The sequence below is a fragment of the Cervus elaphus genome, chromosome X (assembly GCF_910594005.1).
Source record: "Cervus elaphus chromosome X, mCerEla1.1, whole genome shotgun sequence".
NCBI lineage: Eukaryota > Metazoa > Chordata > Mammalia > Artiodactyla > Cervidae > Cervus > Cervus elaphus.
In genome coordinates, this window is record NC_057848.1 from 124,332,449 (window position 1) to 124,348,800 (window position 16,352).

Genomic DNA, 16,352 nt, shown 5'->3' on the forward strand with positions numbered 1-16,352 from the left:
TACTTATGGTGAAAACTCTTTAAAAGAATAAGAATAGAATGTAGATTTCTTAACTTGTGAAGGTTACATACCAAAACCCTACATCATATTTTGCTGTAAATGGAGAAACTTAAGATGCATTTCCTTGAAGATTAAGAATAATACTAGATACACTTTCACCAAGTACTGTTTAACATAGAACTGGAAGTCTTGCTTAATACTATTAAGGGAGAAAAAGAAATGAGAATTGTAAGGATTAGAAGAGATAAAACCAATAGATTCAATTGACATACGATTAGAATTTAAAAGAGTTCAGCAAAATCAACTTACAGGACTTTCCTGGTGGTCCAGTGGTTAAGAAACTGCCTGCCAATGCAGGGGACATGGGTTTGATCCCTGATGCAGGACTATTCCACATGCCATGGGGCAACTAAGCCCGTGTGCTATAGCTACTGAGCCTGTGCGCTAGAGCCGGTGCTCCAGAAGAGAAGCCACTGCATTGAGAAGACTGCGTCCCACAACTAAAGAGTAGCCCCCACTTGCCACAACTAGAGAAAAGTCCGCACACAGCAATTTAGCCAAAAATTAAAATAAATCACTTTTTAAAGGTCTTGCTATTTAAAACAAATCAACTTATAAAACTCAATAACATTTCTTTACACTAGCAATAGATAATTAGAAGAAAGTAACAAAAGATACCTAAAATCAGTCACTAGACTAAAATTAATCATGGTGGACGGTGACAGCAACCATGAAATGAAAAGATACTTGCTCCTTGGAAGAAAAGCTATGATAAACTTAGACAGCATATTAAAAAGCAGAAACATCACTTTGCCGACAAAGGTGCATATAGTCAAAGCTATGGTTTTTCCAGTAGTCATGTATAGATGTGAGAGTTGGACCATCAAGAGGGCTGAGTGCTGAAGAATTGATGCTTTTGAACTGTGGTGCTGGAGAAGACTCTTAAGAGTCCCTTGGACTGCAAGGAAATCAAACCAGTCAATCCTAAAGGAAATCAACCCTGAATATTCACTGGAAGGACTGATGCTGAAACTGAAGCTCTAATACTTCGGCCACCTGATGCAAAGAAATGACTCATTGGAAGAGACCCTGACGCTGGGAAAGATTGAGGGCAGGAGGAGAAGGGGGCGACAGAGGATGAAATGGTTGGACAGCATCACCAACTCAATGGACGTGACTTGGAGCAAACTCTGGGAGATAGTGAAGGACAGGGAAGCTTGGTGTGTTGCAGTCCATGGGGTCACAAAGAGTGGGACACGACTTAGTGACTGAACAACAACAATCACGAGACCAAAATATAAACTTCTCTAAATGTCAGGACAACTGAAAAAAACATCAAAACAGACTACATAAGTAACATGCTTTTTTAAAATTTGTAATATTTGCAAAAAGTTTGTCAAACAAAAAATAACCTAAATGTCCATTTAGATGAACGGATAAAACAATTGTGCTATGTCCATATGATGGAACGCTATTCAACAATAAAAAGGAATTAACTATTTATACAGAAATAACACAGATGAATTAAAAATAATTACACTGAGTAAAAGGAGCCAGACAATAAAGAGTACATAAATCATGATTCCATTTATATAAAATTCTAGAAAGCACAAATTAGTCTATTATGAACAAAAGTAAACCTGTGACTGCCTAGAACATGCTTTTAATATACAAAAATATAGCTAAAAATAAAATAATTTGACAATATTAACATCAAACATCCTTTGTATCAATAAAAATAAATGATCTTAGCTTACATATTTAGAGAAAAACATTTTTCTATTGGATCACTGAGCAAAATCCAGCTACTATATTCAAGAGAGTCAACTAGAACAAATTGATTCAGAAAGGTTAAAAATACAAGAAGGGCAAAGGTATACCAGTCAAATGCAAATAAAGAAAGCAGAGGTTGCAATAATTATCAGACAAGTTAGAAACTCAAAATGAAAGGCATTAATTGACTGTCAAGGTCATGAAAAGACTGAGGAACTGTCCACAGTTTGGAGGAGATATGATGACTAAATGCAATGTGGGATTTTGGTTTGGACCTTGGAACAGAAAAAAGGACATGAGTGGAAAAACTGGTGAAATCTGAATAAAGTCAGGAGTTTAGTTAATAGCAGTATACAAATGCCAATTTCTTAGTTTTGACAAATGTAGTCATATAAGATATTAACATGAGGGGCAACTAGATGAAGGGTTCTATAAAACTAAAATTATTCTAAAATAAAAAGCTTATTACAAGAAAATTAATTGAGACAACAATGAAAATATAAAGTTATGACTATTTTTGTATCAAATAACACAGCAACTTTCACAAAGCTGAAATGTTAAGAGAGACAAGGAGAAATAGATAATAGATTGAAACACTCTAAAAACAGGAGAAATTTAACTCACCTTTTCCATTCCACGACAGATCAATGAAATAAAGTAACAACAAGAGCCCAGTAAGAATACAGAAAACATAAACAAAATCAATATTAGGCCAAGAAGAAAATCTCAGTAAATTCCAAAAGGTAGAACTAATATTGATAAAATTCTTTGATCACAACTGGATAAAATAAGAAATCAATGTAAAATCTTCCATCTAAATATATAAAACTTCTCTGTCAAACAATTATTGAGTCAAAGGGCAAACTCAAACCAAAACTGCTGAATTTCTGGACAAAATGATAATGAAAACATTACATATCAGAATCTATGGATACAGATAAAGCAGCAGTCACAGAAAAGTACATTGCCTCAAAATATTTGTATTAAAAACACGGAAAAAATTAAATGAATAAGCACTCAACTCAGAAAGTCAGTGAAAGAGAAAGAAAATAAATTTAAGGGGAACAGAAGGAAAGCATTAACAAAAGTAAGTTCAAATAAAGGAGTTAGAAAACAGATAAAAGTAGAACTCTGCTTCATGGATCACTGCTTTGTTGTGGCAAAGGGGCTTGCGTTAACGCAATGAAGCTACAAGCCATGCTGTACACAGCCACTCAAGACAGATGAGTCACAGTGGAGAGTTATGACAAAACGTGGTCCACTGGAGAAGGGAATGGCAAACCATTCTAGTATTCTCGCCACTAGAATCCCATGAACAGTATGAAAAGGCAAAAAGATATGACACCGGAAGATGAGCTCCCCAGGTTGGCAGGTGTCCAATATGCTACTGAGGATGAACAGAGGGCTAATAATAGCTCCTCTGTTTACTAATTACTAATAGCTCCAGAAAGAATGAAGTGGCACTCAGTTGTGGATGTGTCTGGTGGTGAAAGTGAAGTCTGATGCTGTAAAGAACAATACTGAATAGGAACCTGGAATGTTAGGTCCATGAATCAAGGTAAATTGGAAGTGGTCAGACAAAGACAAAGATGGCAAGAGTTAACACTGACATCTTAGGAATCAGTGTACTAAAGTGGATGGGAATGGGTGAATTTAATTCAGATGACCATTATATCTAATACTATGGGTAAGAATCCCTTAGAAGAAATGGAGTAGCCCTCATACTCAGCAAGAGTCCAAAATGCAGTACTTGGGTGCAACCTCAAAAATGACAGAATGATCTTGGTTTGTTTCCAAGGCAAACCATTAAGCATCACAGTAATCCAAGTCTATGCCCCAACCACTAAAGCCAAAAAGGCTGAAATTGACCACTTTTATGAAGCCCTACAGTACCTTCTACAACTAACACCAAAAAAGATGCCCTTTTCATCACAGGGGATTGGAATGCAAAAGGAGGAAGTCAAGAGATACCCAGAGTAACAGGCAAGTTTGGCCTTGGAGTACAAAATGAAGCAGGGCAAAGGCTAACAGTTTTGTCAAGAAAACACGCTGGTCATAGCAAACACCCTTTTCCAACAACACAAGAGATATCCAACCAACTGTGGAAAATTCTTAAAGAGATGGGAGTACCAGACCACCTTACCTGTCTCCTGAGAAACCTATATGTGGGTCAAGAAGCAACACTTAGAACCTTATGTAAAACAATGGACTGGTTCAAAATTGGGAAAGGAGTATGACCAGGCTGTATATTCTCATGCTATTTATTTAACTTCTGTGCAGAGTACATTGTGTGAAATACTGGGCTGGATGAATCACAAGCTGCAATCAAGATTGCTGGGAAAATTTTCAACAACCTCAAGATAATCAGATGATACCACTCTAATGGCAGAGAGTGAAGAGGAACTAAAGAGCCTCTTGATTAGGATGGAAGAGGAGAATGAAAAAGCTGACTTAAAACTCAACACTCAAAAATCTAAGATCATGGCATCTGGTCCCATCACTTCATGGCAAATAGAAGGAGAAAAAGTGGAAGCAGTGACAGATTTTATTTTCTTGGGCTCCAAAATCACTGCGGACAGTGATTATAGCCATGAAATTAAAAGACACTTGCTCCTTGAAGGAAAGCTATGAGAAATCTAGATGGCATATTAAAAAGCAAAGACTTTGGGACTTCCCTGTTGGTCCCATGGCTAAGACTCCCCACTCCCAGTGCTGGATTCGATCCCTGGTCAGGGAACTAGATCCCACATGCCATAAGTAAAGATCCTATGTGACACAACTAAGACCCGGTGCAGCCAAATAAATAAATAAATATACAAAGCAAAGATATCACTTTGCTGACAAAGGTCCATATAGTCAAAGTTATGGTTTTTCCAGCAGTCATGTAGTCACGTATGGATGTGAGAGTTTGACCACTGAATGCTGAAGAATTGATGTTTTTGAATTTTGGTGCTGGAGAAGACTCTTGAGAGTTCCGTGAACTGCAAGGAGAACAAACCAGTCAATCCTAAAGGAAATCAATCCTGAATATTCATTGGAAGGACAGATGCTGAAGCTGAAACTCCAATACTTTGGCCACCTGTTGCAAAGAACTGACTCATTGGAAAAGACCCTGATGCTGGGAAAGATTGAAGGCAAAAGGAGAAGAGAGCAGCACAGGATGAGATGATTAGATAGCATTACTGACTCAATAGACATGAATTTGAGCAAACTCCAGGACATAGTGAAAGACAGGGGAAGTCTGGTGTGCTGCAGTCTATGGGGTTGCAAAGAGCTGAACATGACTTAGCAACTGAATAACAACAGTAGAAGTAATACATAAACAGATGAACTAATTCTGTGAAAAAGAAATATATAAGCCATAAATAATAATCAAGAAAGAAGAAAGCACAAATACAAACCAGGAAACGAAAAGTTGGACATAACCACAGTACGAGGACATTTTACACATTATAAGGGATTCCTCATACAACTCTATTCAAATCATTTTAAAGACCTTGAAGGAATGGGAAACATCCTAGGAAAACATAATTTACCAAAACTCTAAAAGAGCAAAGTTCATATAGACCAATTTCCATGGAAGAAACAGAAAAAGTTATGAAAAGCTACTTTCCTCCAAAAGCACTGGGCCATTATGATTTCACAGGGGAAGTCTGCTGCTGCTGCTAAGTTGCTTCAGTTGTGTCCGACTCTGTGAGACCCCATAGACGGCAGCCCACCAGGCTCCCCTGTCCCTGGGATTCTCCAGGCAAGAATACTGGAGTGGGTTGCCATTTCCTTCTCCAATGCATGAAAGTGAAAAGTGAAAGTGAAGTCGCTCAGTCGTGCCTGACTCTTAGCGACCCCATGGACTGCAGCCTACCAGGCTCCTCCGTCCATGGGATTTTCCAGGCAAGAGTACTGGAGTGGGGTGCCATTGCCTTCTCCACAGGGGAAGTCTACTAACACTGAAAAGCAGATGATTTGATGCTGTTCTTATTTTTCTGAGCCTAGACAAAAGTGGAACACTTTCAAATTCCTTTTATGAAGTGAGTATAACATTGATACCAAGATCTAACAAAGATTCCACACAAAAAAAGAAAATGATAAAGAGCAATTTTTACTCATGTATATTGATACAAAATCCTAAACAAAATATTAGCAAACAGAATCCATGATTATGTGGCATTTATTCCAAAAATCATTCAATATCATTGATACAATCTAACATTGTGAATCTAAGGAGAAAAATCATATCATCATTTTCAGAGATCCCAGAGAACCATGTGACACAATTCAATACCCATTCTTTATTAAAAGAATTCAGCAGAAGAGGAATATATGGTTTCTCCCTTAATATAATTATGTGTATGTATATGTATTTATATTTGTATATGTATGTATATGTATTTATATACATCTCCCCAAATCTAGCACTTCACTTAACTGGGGAAACACTAGCAGTGTTTATATACTAAAATCACAAGGGTATCTACTCTCTCCACTACAAATTAACATTATAGTTAAGGTAGCAGAAACACTGTGAGTAGAAAAGAAAAAGAAATTACAATTGGAATGGAGGAAGTAAAGCTGTCATCACTTATAGATAAGACTGTATAGTCAGAAAACCCAAGAGAATCAATAGAAAACAATTACAAACAAGAGAACTCAGCAAGGTAGCAGGATATAAAATTAATTATAGAAATCATTCAGTTTAGATGATGTACAGAAGAGAAGTCCATTTATTATAACAACAAAAAGACAAAATATTGTCTTGGTCTGTTGGGGTTGCTATAACAAAATACCACAGACTCAGACTATAAGCCAACCAAAACTTACTATTCACAGTTCTATAGGCTGGGAAGTCCAAGATGAAGGCACTCATAGATTTTTATGTCTGGTGAGGGCATGCTTCCTGGTACATAGACAACCATCTTCTCACTGTGTCCTCACATGGCAAGAGTGGCAAGGGAGTTCTCTTGGGTCTCTTTTGTAAGGACACTAATCTCATTCATGAAGGCTCCAATCTCATGATCTAATCAGCTGCTAAAGGTCCTACCTCCAAACAGTATTACCTTAGGTTTCAACATATAAATTCGGAGGATGGGGGCAAACACAAACATTCAGTCTACCTAGAAACAAACTTATCAAGAAATGTTTAAAAGCTTCAAGAGAAAACATTTATAAACTCTGAACAAACAGAACAGGCAGGAACAAATAGAAAGGCACCCCATTTTCTTAAGACTAAAAATCATAAAGATATAAAGTTAATTTCTAAATTTAGTATAAGCTAACTAAAAATACCCTTTTTTCTTTCTCTGAAACTAGACAAGCTGATTTAGAGTTCAAATGGAAAAATAACAAACAAGCACAACCAGGATATCTCTGAAAAGGAAGAATAATGATGAGGGACTATTGCCACAATAATTCTCTGTAAAAAACCAAAATGAATATTTAGATACCCAAACTTAGACAGAGTCTATGGTCAGCTGAGAGGTTCTGTGCTCTGGGTCAGGCTCTGTTGATGTCACTGCTAGTTCATGTGTTTGCACTAAGTTGGTGGCTTGGCTAGAGGTTGGTTGCTATAGGATGCCTTGGCTGGGAGGCCCAGGCTCATTTCTAAATGTCCCTCACTCTAGTAGGCTAGCCTGGGTATGTTCTTGTAGCAGTGGTTGGGAGTCCAAGAGAGGAAGCAGAATATGCAAGGGCTTTCTCAGGTCTCTGCTTATATCAAATTTACTACTATTCTGTTGGTTGAACTAAACTGTATGGCCAAACTCAGTCAGTTTGGGAGGGTACTACCAAAGGGTATGGAGACACATGAAAAATTGGAGTCATTAATCCAATCTATCTCAGAAGTACAAATCAAAATCTAGAATCCATAAAAGAAAACATGGATAAATTTGTTTACATAAAAATAAAGTAAAATTTGCTTGGAAAAAATACACTGGAAAAATCAAAAGAACAACAAACAGGGAAAAAAATATTGACAACTGATATCATTCACAAAAGTCTAACCTCTCTAATTTAATAAGCTTGTAGAAATCAAGGAAAGGCGAATAACCCAACAGAAAAAAACAGAGCATATAAACAGACAACTCACAGAAAAAGACAAAAATGACCCTTAAACATATGAAAAGATGCTCAATGTCACTCATAAAAACTTGAAAATCTTTAACAATATACACTTTTGAATGAGGTTGTGGTGAAACATAAACTCATATATGAATGGTAAGTGCAAAATGGTGCACCAATGGAGGGAAATTTTGGCAAAGTTACAAATGTGATTCTTACAGCTAATTCTATGGATATATATCTGCATACATATGAAATGTCTGTTCATCATGGCACCATTTTTAATACCAAAGGACTAAAATACCCTGAACATCTATAAGTAGGGTACTGCAGTCATTAAATGAACTATTATACATCCACATAATGTAATAGTTTGAGGAAGTACTCTATCTTTGCACTTCCATATAGTGTCTATGTACTGGAAACTTTCTAATGCTCTGATATATAAGGACCTGCAGGATGTATCAAGTGAAAAAAGCAACATGTATAACTATATATATATATATATGGTATGTTAACTTTTGTGTAAGAAAGAGGGAGATAGAACAGGATATACATTTATACTTGTTTGTAAGTACATAAAGAAACATAAAGAAACTGGAAGAATAAAAAAACTGGTAACCATGGGCAGTGTGTATGGTGGTAACTGGGTAGAATGCAGAAAGGTTAAGTGACAATCCTCAAATTATAATTTTTATATAAGTTTGCTTTCAAAATGCACGTGCATTACCTATTCAAAAAGAAATACTCACAATAGTAACAAAAACCAGGGGATAAAGCTACTAGAAATTAAATTAGTAAAATACATAATAATTCTAAAGAAAAAACTTTAAACTCTTAATAAAGAGCACAGCTAAAAGGTGAACTGAACAAATGAGAACATTCCATACTCTTGGATGGGACAAGTAAATATTCTGATGGTGTCAACTCCCCTAAATTAATCTATAAATTTAGTGCAATCCTAATAAAAATTACAGTTGATTTTTTTTCTTTTTAATGTATGTGGTTTTTTTTTTTTTATTATTAGTTGGAGGCTAATTACTTCACAACATTTCAGTGGGTTTTGTCATACATTGATATGAATCAGCCATAGATTTACACGTATTCCCCATCCCGATCCCCCCTCCCACCTCCCTCTCCACCTGATTCCTCTGGGTCTTCCCAGTGCACCAGGCCCGAGCAATTGTCTCATGCATCCCACCTGGGCTGGTGATCTGTTTCACCATAGATAGTATACATGCTGTTCTTATGAAATATCCCACCCTCACATTTACAGTTGATTTTTTGAAGAGCTCAATAAACTCTTTTTAAAATTTATGTGGATAGTTAAGACAACCCAAAAGAAGACTAAAGAGGAGGGACTTGCCCTATCAGATTTAAGATACATTATAAAATATTAAAAACAAGGTGGCATTAGTACAAGAACAGAAACAATCTATTTGTGTACATTTCATAATATATGAAAAAGATGGTTTGGCAAATCAGTGAAAAGGGAAGGACTGCTTAGTATTTGGTGGTGGGAAATGTGATGTGGAAAAAATAAAATTGCATACCTACCTATCACCATATATGAGATGGATTCTAAATGGATTAAAACCATGGAAGGTAAAACTATAAGGTTAATAGAAAAAAAAAACAGGAGAATATCTTTGTAACTTAGGAGGAGGGAACTACTTTTTAAGTCTCCCCCGAACCCAAAACCATAAAGCAAAAATGTGATGAATTTGTAAAATTAACAGTTTCTGTTCAAAGATGTCTATTATGGGCAAAGTTAAAACAAGGGAAGAATATTAGTCCCCTGAAACTGACAGAGGACTAATAGCTAGACTATATATGGAACTCTAGCAAATCAACAGGAAAGATAGAAACCCTAATAGAAAAATGGACCAACAATACAAGCAGGCAATTTACAGAAGAGGTATTTAACATACATCTAAAGAGATGCTCAAAAATTAATTAGTGGGAATTCCCCAGTGGTGTATAGTGGTGAGGATTCTCTACTTTCACTGCTGAGGGTGCAGGTTCAATCCCTGGCCAGAAACTAAGATCCCACAAGGCGCTCGACAGTAGCCACACCCAAATTAATTAGTAATCAGAGAAATGTAGACTAAAACAAGGTAAGATATTACTTTACACCTATTAGACCAGCAAAAACTAGAAAGGTGGAAAATGTCAAGTGTTAGTGAGGATGGAGGGGTCCAGGAATCTTTGTACACTGATGGTAAAACTGGACTGGTGTAGCCATCCCAGAGAAGCATTTAGTAGTATTGGTATTCTTAGTTAAACTAAGTATATGCACACTATGATAAAATCATTCTGTTCCTGAATATATATTTCAAAAGAAATTCTTATACAGGCCAATAAGGAGACATGTACAAGGATGTGCATCACAGTATTATTTGTGGTGTCATGGAGCTGGAGGCAATCTTGCTGTCCATCATTGGGGTAATATTCAAGAAAAATGTGGTGAAGGCACAGTGTGGTTAGATGGTGGTGGTGGTTTAGTTTCAAAGTCATGTCCAGCTCTTTCAACGCCATGGACTGTAGTCTGCCAGGCTCCTCTGTTCGTGAGATTCTCCAAGCAAGAATACTGGAGTGGGTTGCCATTTCCTTTTCCAGGGGATCTTCCCAATCCAGGGATTGAACTGGAGTCTCCTGAATTACAGGCAGATTCTTTACCAACTGAGCTATGAGGGAGGCATGAGCAGTTTCTAATTGTATTAGCATGAGCAGTGGTTAGCATGAACAGTTTCTAATTGCATTAGATGTATATACAGCAATATGGATACTTTAAAAGCAAAGGCTGAATGAAAAAAAGTAAGAAACAGAATGAAATGCCATTTATATAAAACAAAAATACATAGACAGAAAGCAGTCTCCGCAGTGGGACAACCTGATGCTATGTGCTCCTGAGAAGATACAACATGAAGTAAATGAAACCCTCTATGTACTGTTATTGCTGAAATTATTGAACCTGAATCTAATCATGTGGAAAGAGGTGAATCCAGATATTCTGTGGGACACTCTATAAGAAACTGGCCTGAACTTCTGAAAAGTTATCAGTGTAATATCAAATGCACACAAAATATAGGGGTACTATTCTAGATTAAAAGAGGCTAAAGTGTTACAATAACCAAATGTAATGCACAAACCTTGATTAGATACTGGGATCAAAAAATCAGAGATGGAGAAGCTCTATACAGTCAGCAAAAACAAGACCAGGAGCTGACTGTGGCTCAGATCAAGAACTCCTTATTGCCAAATTCAGACTTAAATTGAAGAAAGTAGGGAAAACCACTAAACCATTCAGGTATGACCTAAATCAAATCCCTTATGATTATACAGTGGAAGTGACAAATAGATCTAATCAAGGTATTAGATCTGATAGACAGAGTGCCTGAAGAACTATGGATGGAGGTTCGGGACAGGAGGCAGCGATCAAGACCATTCCCAAGAAAAAGAAATGCAAAAAGGCAAAATGGTTGTCTGATGAGGCCTTACTAATAGCTGAGAAAAGAAGAGAAGTGAAAGGCAAAGGACAAAAGGAAAGATATACCCATTTGAATACAGAGTTCCAAAGAATAGCAAGGAGAGATGTCCATCGGCAGACAAATGGATAAGAAAGCTGTGGTACATATACACAATGGAATATTACTCAGCTATTAAAAAGAATGCATTTGAATCAGTTCTAATGAGGTAGATGAAACTGGAGCCTGTTATACAGAGTGAAGTAAGTCAGAGAGAAAAACACCAATACAGTATATTAATGCATATATATGGAACTTAGAAAGATGGTAATGATGATCCTATATGCGAGACAGCAAAAGAGACACAGATGTAAAGAACAGACTTCTGGACTATGTGGGAGAAGGCAAGGGTGGGATGATTTGACAGAACAGCACTGGGATGACCCTGAGGGATCGGATGGGGAGGGAGGTGGGAGGGGGGTTCAGGATGGGGAACATGTACGCCCCTGGCTGATTCATGTCAGTGTATGAGAAAAACCACCACAATAATGTAAAGTAATTAGCCTCCAATTAAAATAAATTAATTAATTAAAAAAAAGAAGAGGTGGCAAGAATACACAGAAGAACTATACAAAAAAGATCTTCATGACCCAGATAACCATGATGGTGTGATTACTCACCTAGAGTCAGACATCCTGGAATGCAAAGTCAAGTGGGCCTCAGGAAGCATCACTACGAACAAAGCTAGTGGAGGTGATGGAATTGCAGTTGGGCTATTTCAAATCCTAAAAGATGATGCTGTGAGATATGCCGTGAATCTGGAAAATTCAGCAGTGGCCATGTAAGTGTTCATAGGTAAGTCAGTTCTCTGACCCTATTTTTTCATAAACGTCTGAAAGATGTCTTAAATGTCACTGCTATTGTGAAATGGATTTTCATGAATAAACTTCAGGGTTGGTGAAGGACTCCAAAAAAGAAATAAAGAAAGCCTTCCTCAGTGATCAACGCAAAGAAATAGAGGAAAACAATAGAATGGGAAAGACTAGGGATCTCTTCAAGAAAATTAGAGATACCAAGGGAACGTTTCATGCAAAGATGGGCACAATAAAGGACAGAAATGATATGGACCAAACAGAAGCAGAAGATATTAAGAAGATGTGACAAGAATACACAGACAAACTAAACAAAAAAGATTTTCATGACCCAGATAATCATGATGGTGTGATCACTCACTTAGAACCAGACATCCTGGAATGCAAAGTCAAGTGGGCCTTAGCAAGCATCACTATGAACAAAGCTAGTGGAGGTGATGGAACTGCAGTTGAGCTATTTCAATCCTAAAAGATGATGCTGTGCAAGTGCTGTACTCAATATGCCAGCAAATCTGGAAAACTCAGCAGTGGCCACAGGACTGGAAAAGGTCAGTTTTCATTCTCCAATCTCAAAGAAAGGCAATGCCAAAGAATGCTCAAATTACTGCACAATTGCACTCATTTCACACGTTAGTAAAGTAATGCTCAAAATTCTCCAAGCCAGGCTTCAACAGTATGTGAACCAAGAACTTCCAGATGTTCAAGCTGGATTTAGAAAAGGCAGAGGAACCAGAGGTCAAATTGCCAACGTCCACTGGATGATCAAAAAAGCAAGAGAGTTCCAGAAAAACATCTACTTTTGCTTTACTGACTATGCCAAAGCCTTTGACTGTGTGGACCACAAGAAACTGTGGAAAATTCTTAAAGAGATGGGAATTCCAGACCACTTGACCTGCCTCCTGAGAAATTTGTATGCAGGTCAGGAAGCAACAGTTAGAACTGGGCATGGAAAAGCAGACTGGTTCCAAACCCAGAAAGGAGTACGTCAAGGCTGTATATCATCACCTTGCTTATTTAACTTACATGTAGAGTTCATCATGCAAAATGCCAGGCTGGATGAAGCACAAGCTGGAATCAAGATTGCCAGGAAAAATATCAATAACCTCAGATATGCAAATGACACCACGCCTATGGCAGAAAGTGAAGAAGAACTAAAGAGCCTTTTGATGAAAGTGAAAGAGGAGAGTGAAAAAGTTGGCTTAAAACTCAACATTCAGAAAACTAAGATCATGGCATCTGGTCCCATCACTTCATGGCAAATAGATGGGGAAACAGTGGAAACAGTGACAATTTTTGGGGGCTCCAAAATCACTGCAGATGGTGACTGCAGCCATAAAATTAAAAGACACTTGCTCCCTGGAAAAGCTATGACCATCCTAGACAGCATATGAAAAAGCAGAGCCATTACATCACCAACATAGGTCTGTCTACTCATGTATGGATGTGAGAGTTGGACTATGAAGAATGCTGAGTGCTGAAGAATTGATGCTTTTGAACTGTGGTGTTGGAGAAAATTCTTGAGAGTCCCTTGGTGCAAGGAGATCCAACCAGTCAATCCTAAAGGAAATCAGTCCTGAATATTTATTGGAAGGACTGATGCTGAAGCTGAAACTCCAATACTCTGGCCACCTGATATGAAGAACCGACTTATTTGAAAAGACCCTGATGCTGGGAAAAATTGAAGGCAGGAGGAGATGGGTATGACAGAGGATGAGATGGTTGGATGGCATCACTGATGTGATGGACAAGAGTTTGAGTAGGCTCTGGGAGTTGGTGATGGACAGAGAAGCCTGGTGTGCTGCAGTCCATGGGGTTACAAAGAGTCGGACACGACTGAGCAACTGAACTGAACTGAAGAACATTTTGGGCTTAACTGGAAAATCTGAGTATAGGGTATCATTTATGATATTATGGAATTAGTAAGTTTTCTTAGGTGTGATAATGGTACTGCAGTTATGTAGGTAAATGTCCTTATTCTACAACATATGTGCTGAAGTTTTTAGGGGTGAGGAGGTGTTATACTGCCTGCAAGAAAATGTATACATACACATATAAAGAAAAGTAGAGCAAATCTGGCAAAATATTAAGAGTATACTCTTTCACTTCATTCTACTTCTTCAACTGTTCTGAATTTTGAAAAATGGAAAAATGACAATTTGGGGGAAATACATGCATGTAAAACAATACACATTTTGCAAGAACACATATAAAGAAAGAGATATGCATAAAAGACTTTCAAATGGTTGTCTACATGAGGGAAATAAGAGTGGGAAGTAGAGATGAAAAAGAATGTAAAAAAAACCCAACAAAACCTCTCCCTAAAGTAACATATGCTCATTGAATACATGAAAAACAGAGAAAAGCACAATGAAGAAAACTAAATTCATTGATAACTTCATTTTCCCTGTCAGTAGTTCTCAAAATGTACCTGGGTTTGCAGCAGCAGCTTCATCATCATCATCATCGAGAACTTGTTAGAAATGTAAACTCCTGGACTCTACTACAGATTTAACTAAAACACTATTCTGGGTGTGGGGCCCAACAATTGGTATTTTAATAAGCTTTCCCATGTGATTCTGCTGCTGGCCAAATTTGAGAACCATTTAGACACCATTAATTTTGTTACAAATACAGTCTTTCTTAAAAAATATGAACTACTTCAGGCATACAAATAAGTATGAAGAATAACACAACACACACCCACGTGCCTATTACTCAGATAAAATATTAGAGAAACAGTTGCTAAGTCCCTGTCAATTTCTCTCTCTCATGTTGTTCCCTTGTTTTCTTCCCCAGAGGTAATCTCAGGGCTACTGAGATGCTGTCTCCTGGGCGGGGAGTCCTAAACATCCCTACCAAATAAAACACTCTCTACTTTCAGGTTGTGACAATTTTTTTTAGTCAACATAATCACCATTCTGCATTTGGTGTTTAATTCCTTTGTTTTAAAAATATTGTTTACGTATCTATATAATAGATAAACAATATAGTGAATTGTTTTCTTGCTTAAAAAATTCGTATAAATGGTCTCACACTTCATGTATCCTTTCCCAACTTGCATTTTATCACAGAATTATGTTTTTGAGATTTATGTGGATTGGTATACCCAACTCTGCTTCGATTTTTTTCACTGCTGTATATAGTACTCTGTTGTGTGGGTGTACAATTATTTACTTATTCGCCTCTTGGTGAACTTTTAGATTGTTCAGTTTTTTCTCTATTACTAACAGTTCTGCAATGAATACTTTTTTTTTTTACTGCTTTAAAAATTTTTATTTTGCAATGAATATTCTTGCACATGCCTCCTTGTGTATATGTGTAAGAATTTCTCTAGGACTTAAGGTATATATGTGCACATCTCTAACAAAATTGTTGGGTTCCAGGGCCATCTTCAACTATTTGGATTACTTTTTATTTTTTTCTGATTACTTAATTGTTTTCTGAAGTAGTAGTACCAATTTTCTTATCAAAGACTTCATTACAGTTTTTCCCCATGGTTTGTGCATTTAGCACTTTGTTTAAAAAGTCCTTCTACCGTCCTAGGTCACAAAGATATTCTCTACCATCTCATGTGGAAATAAATAGGGATCCAGTTTACTTTTTCTTGTTATGGTAAGCCAAATTTTCCAGTGCTATCTACTAAAATGTCCATTTCCCATTGATTTGTGGTGTAGGCCTGTAAACTTACCCATTTAACAAATATTTGCTGAAGCCTGCCTTGTCTTGTGCTGGGTCTTGCAGAGGGCTCAAAAATATAGGCCCCTAGTCTCAGGGAATTTGCTCTCCTGTGGAGATACAGCAACATCAATGATTACCGTACTGAGATAAATGCAACAAGGTGCTGAGTTTTTAACCAAGCTGGGAAAGTTCAAAGAAGCGACAAGAGTTAAGTCTTAAAGAACTTGCTAATGCAAAGGGGAAGGTGAAGGTGGCCAGGGCTGGTTTGGGGTCCAGAGTTGTGTTTCTCTAGGGAAAAGAGTTTAGATGCCTTCCATGGATGTAGTGGCAGTGAGTCCTGTGCATGTAAGGGGTAGGAATAGGCAGAGGGAGTCAGGAACACATCCTTGGCATAGAGAAGGTTGGCCTCACCCCAAAGTTTAGGCTAGAGGAAGAGCCGTCACTCGAACTAAGTTATCAGGAAGAAGACATTTTCAGACTAATAATAACTTCTTTACGGGGAGACTTT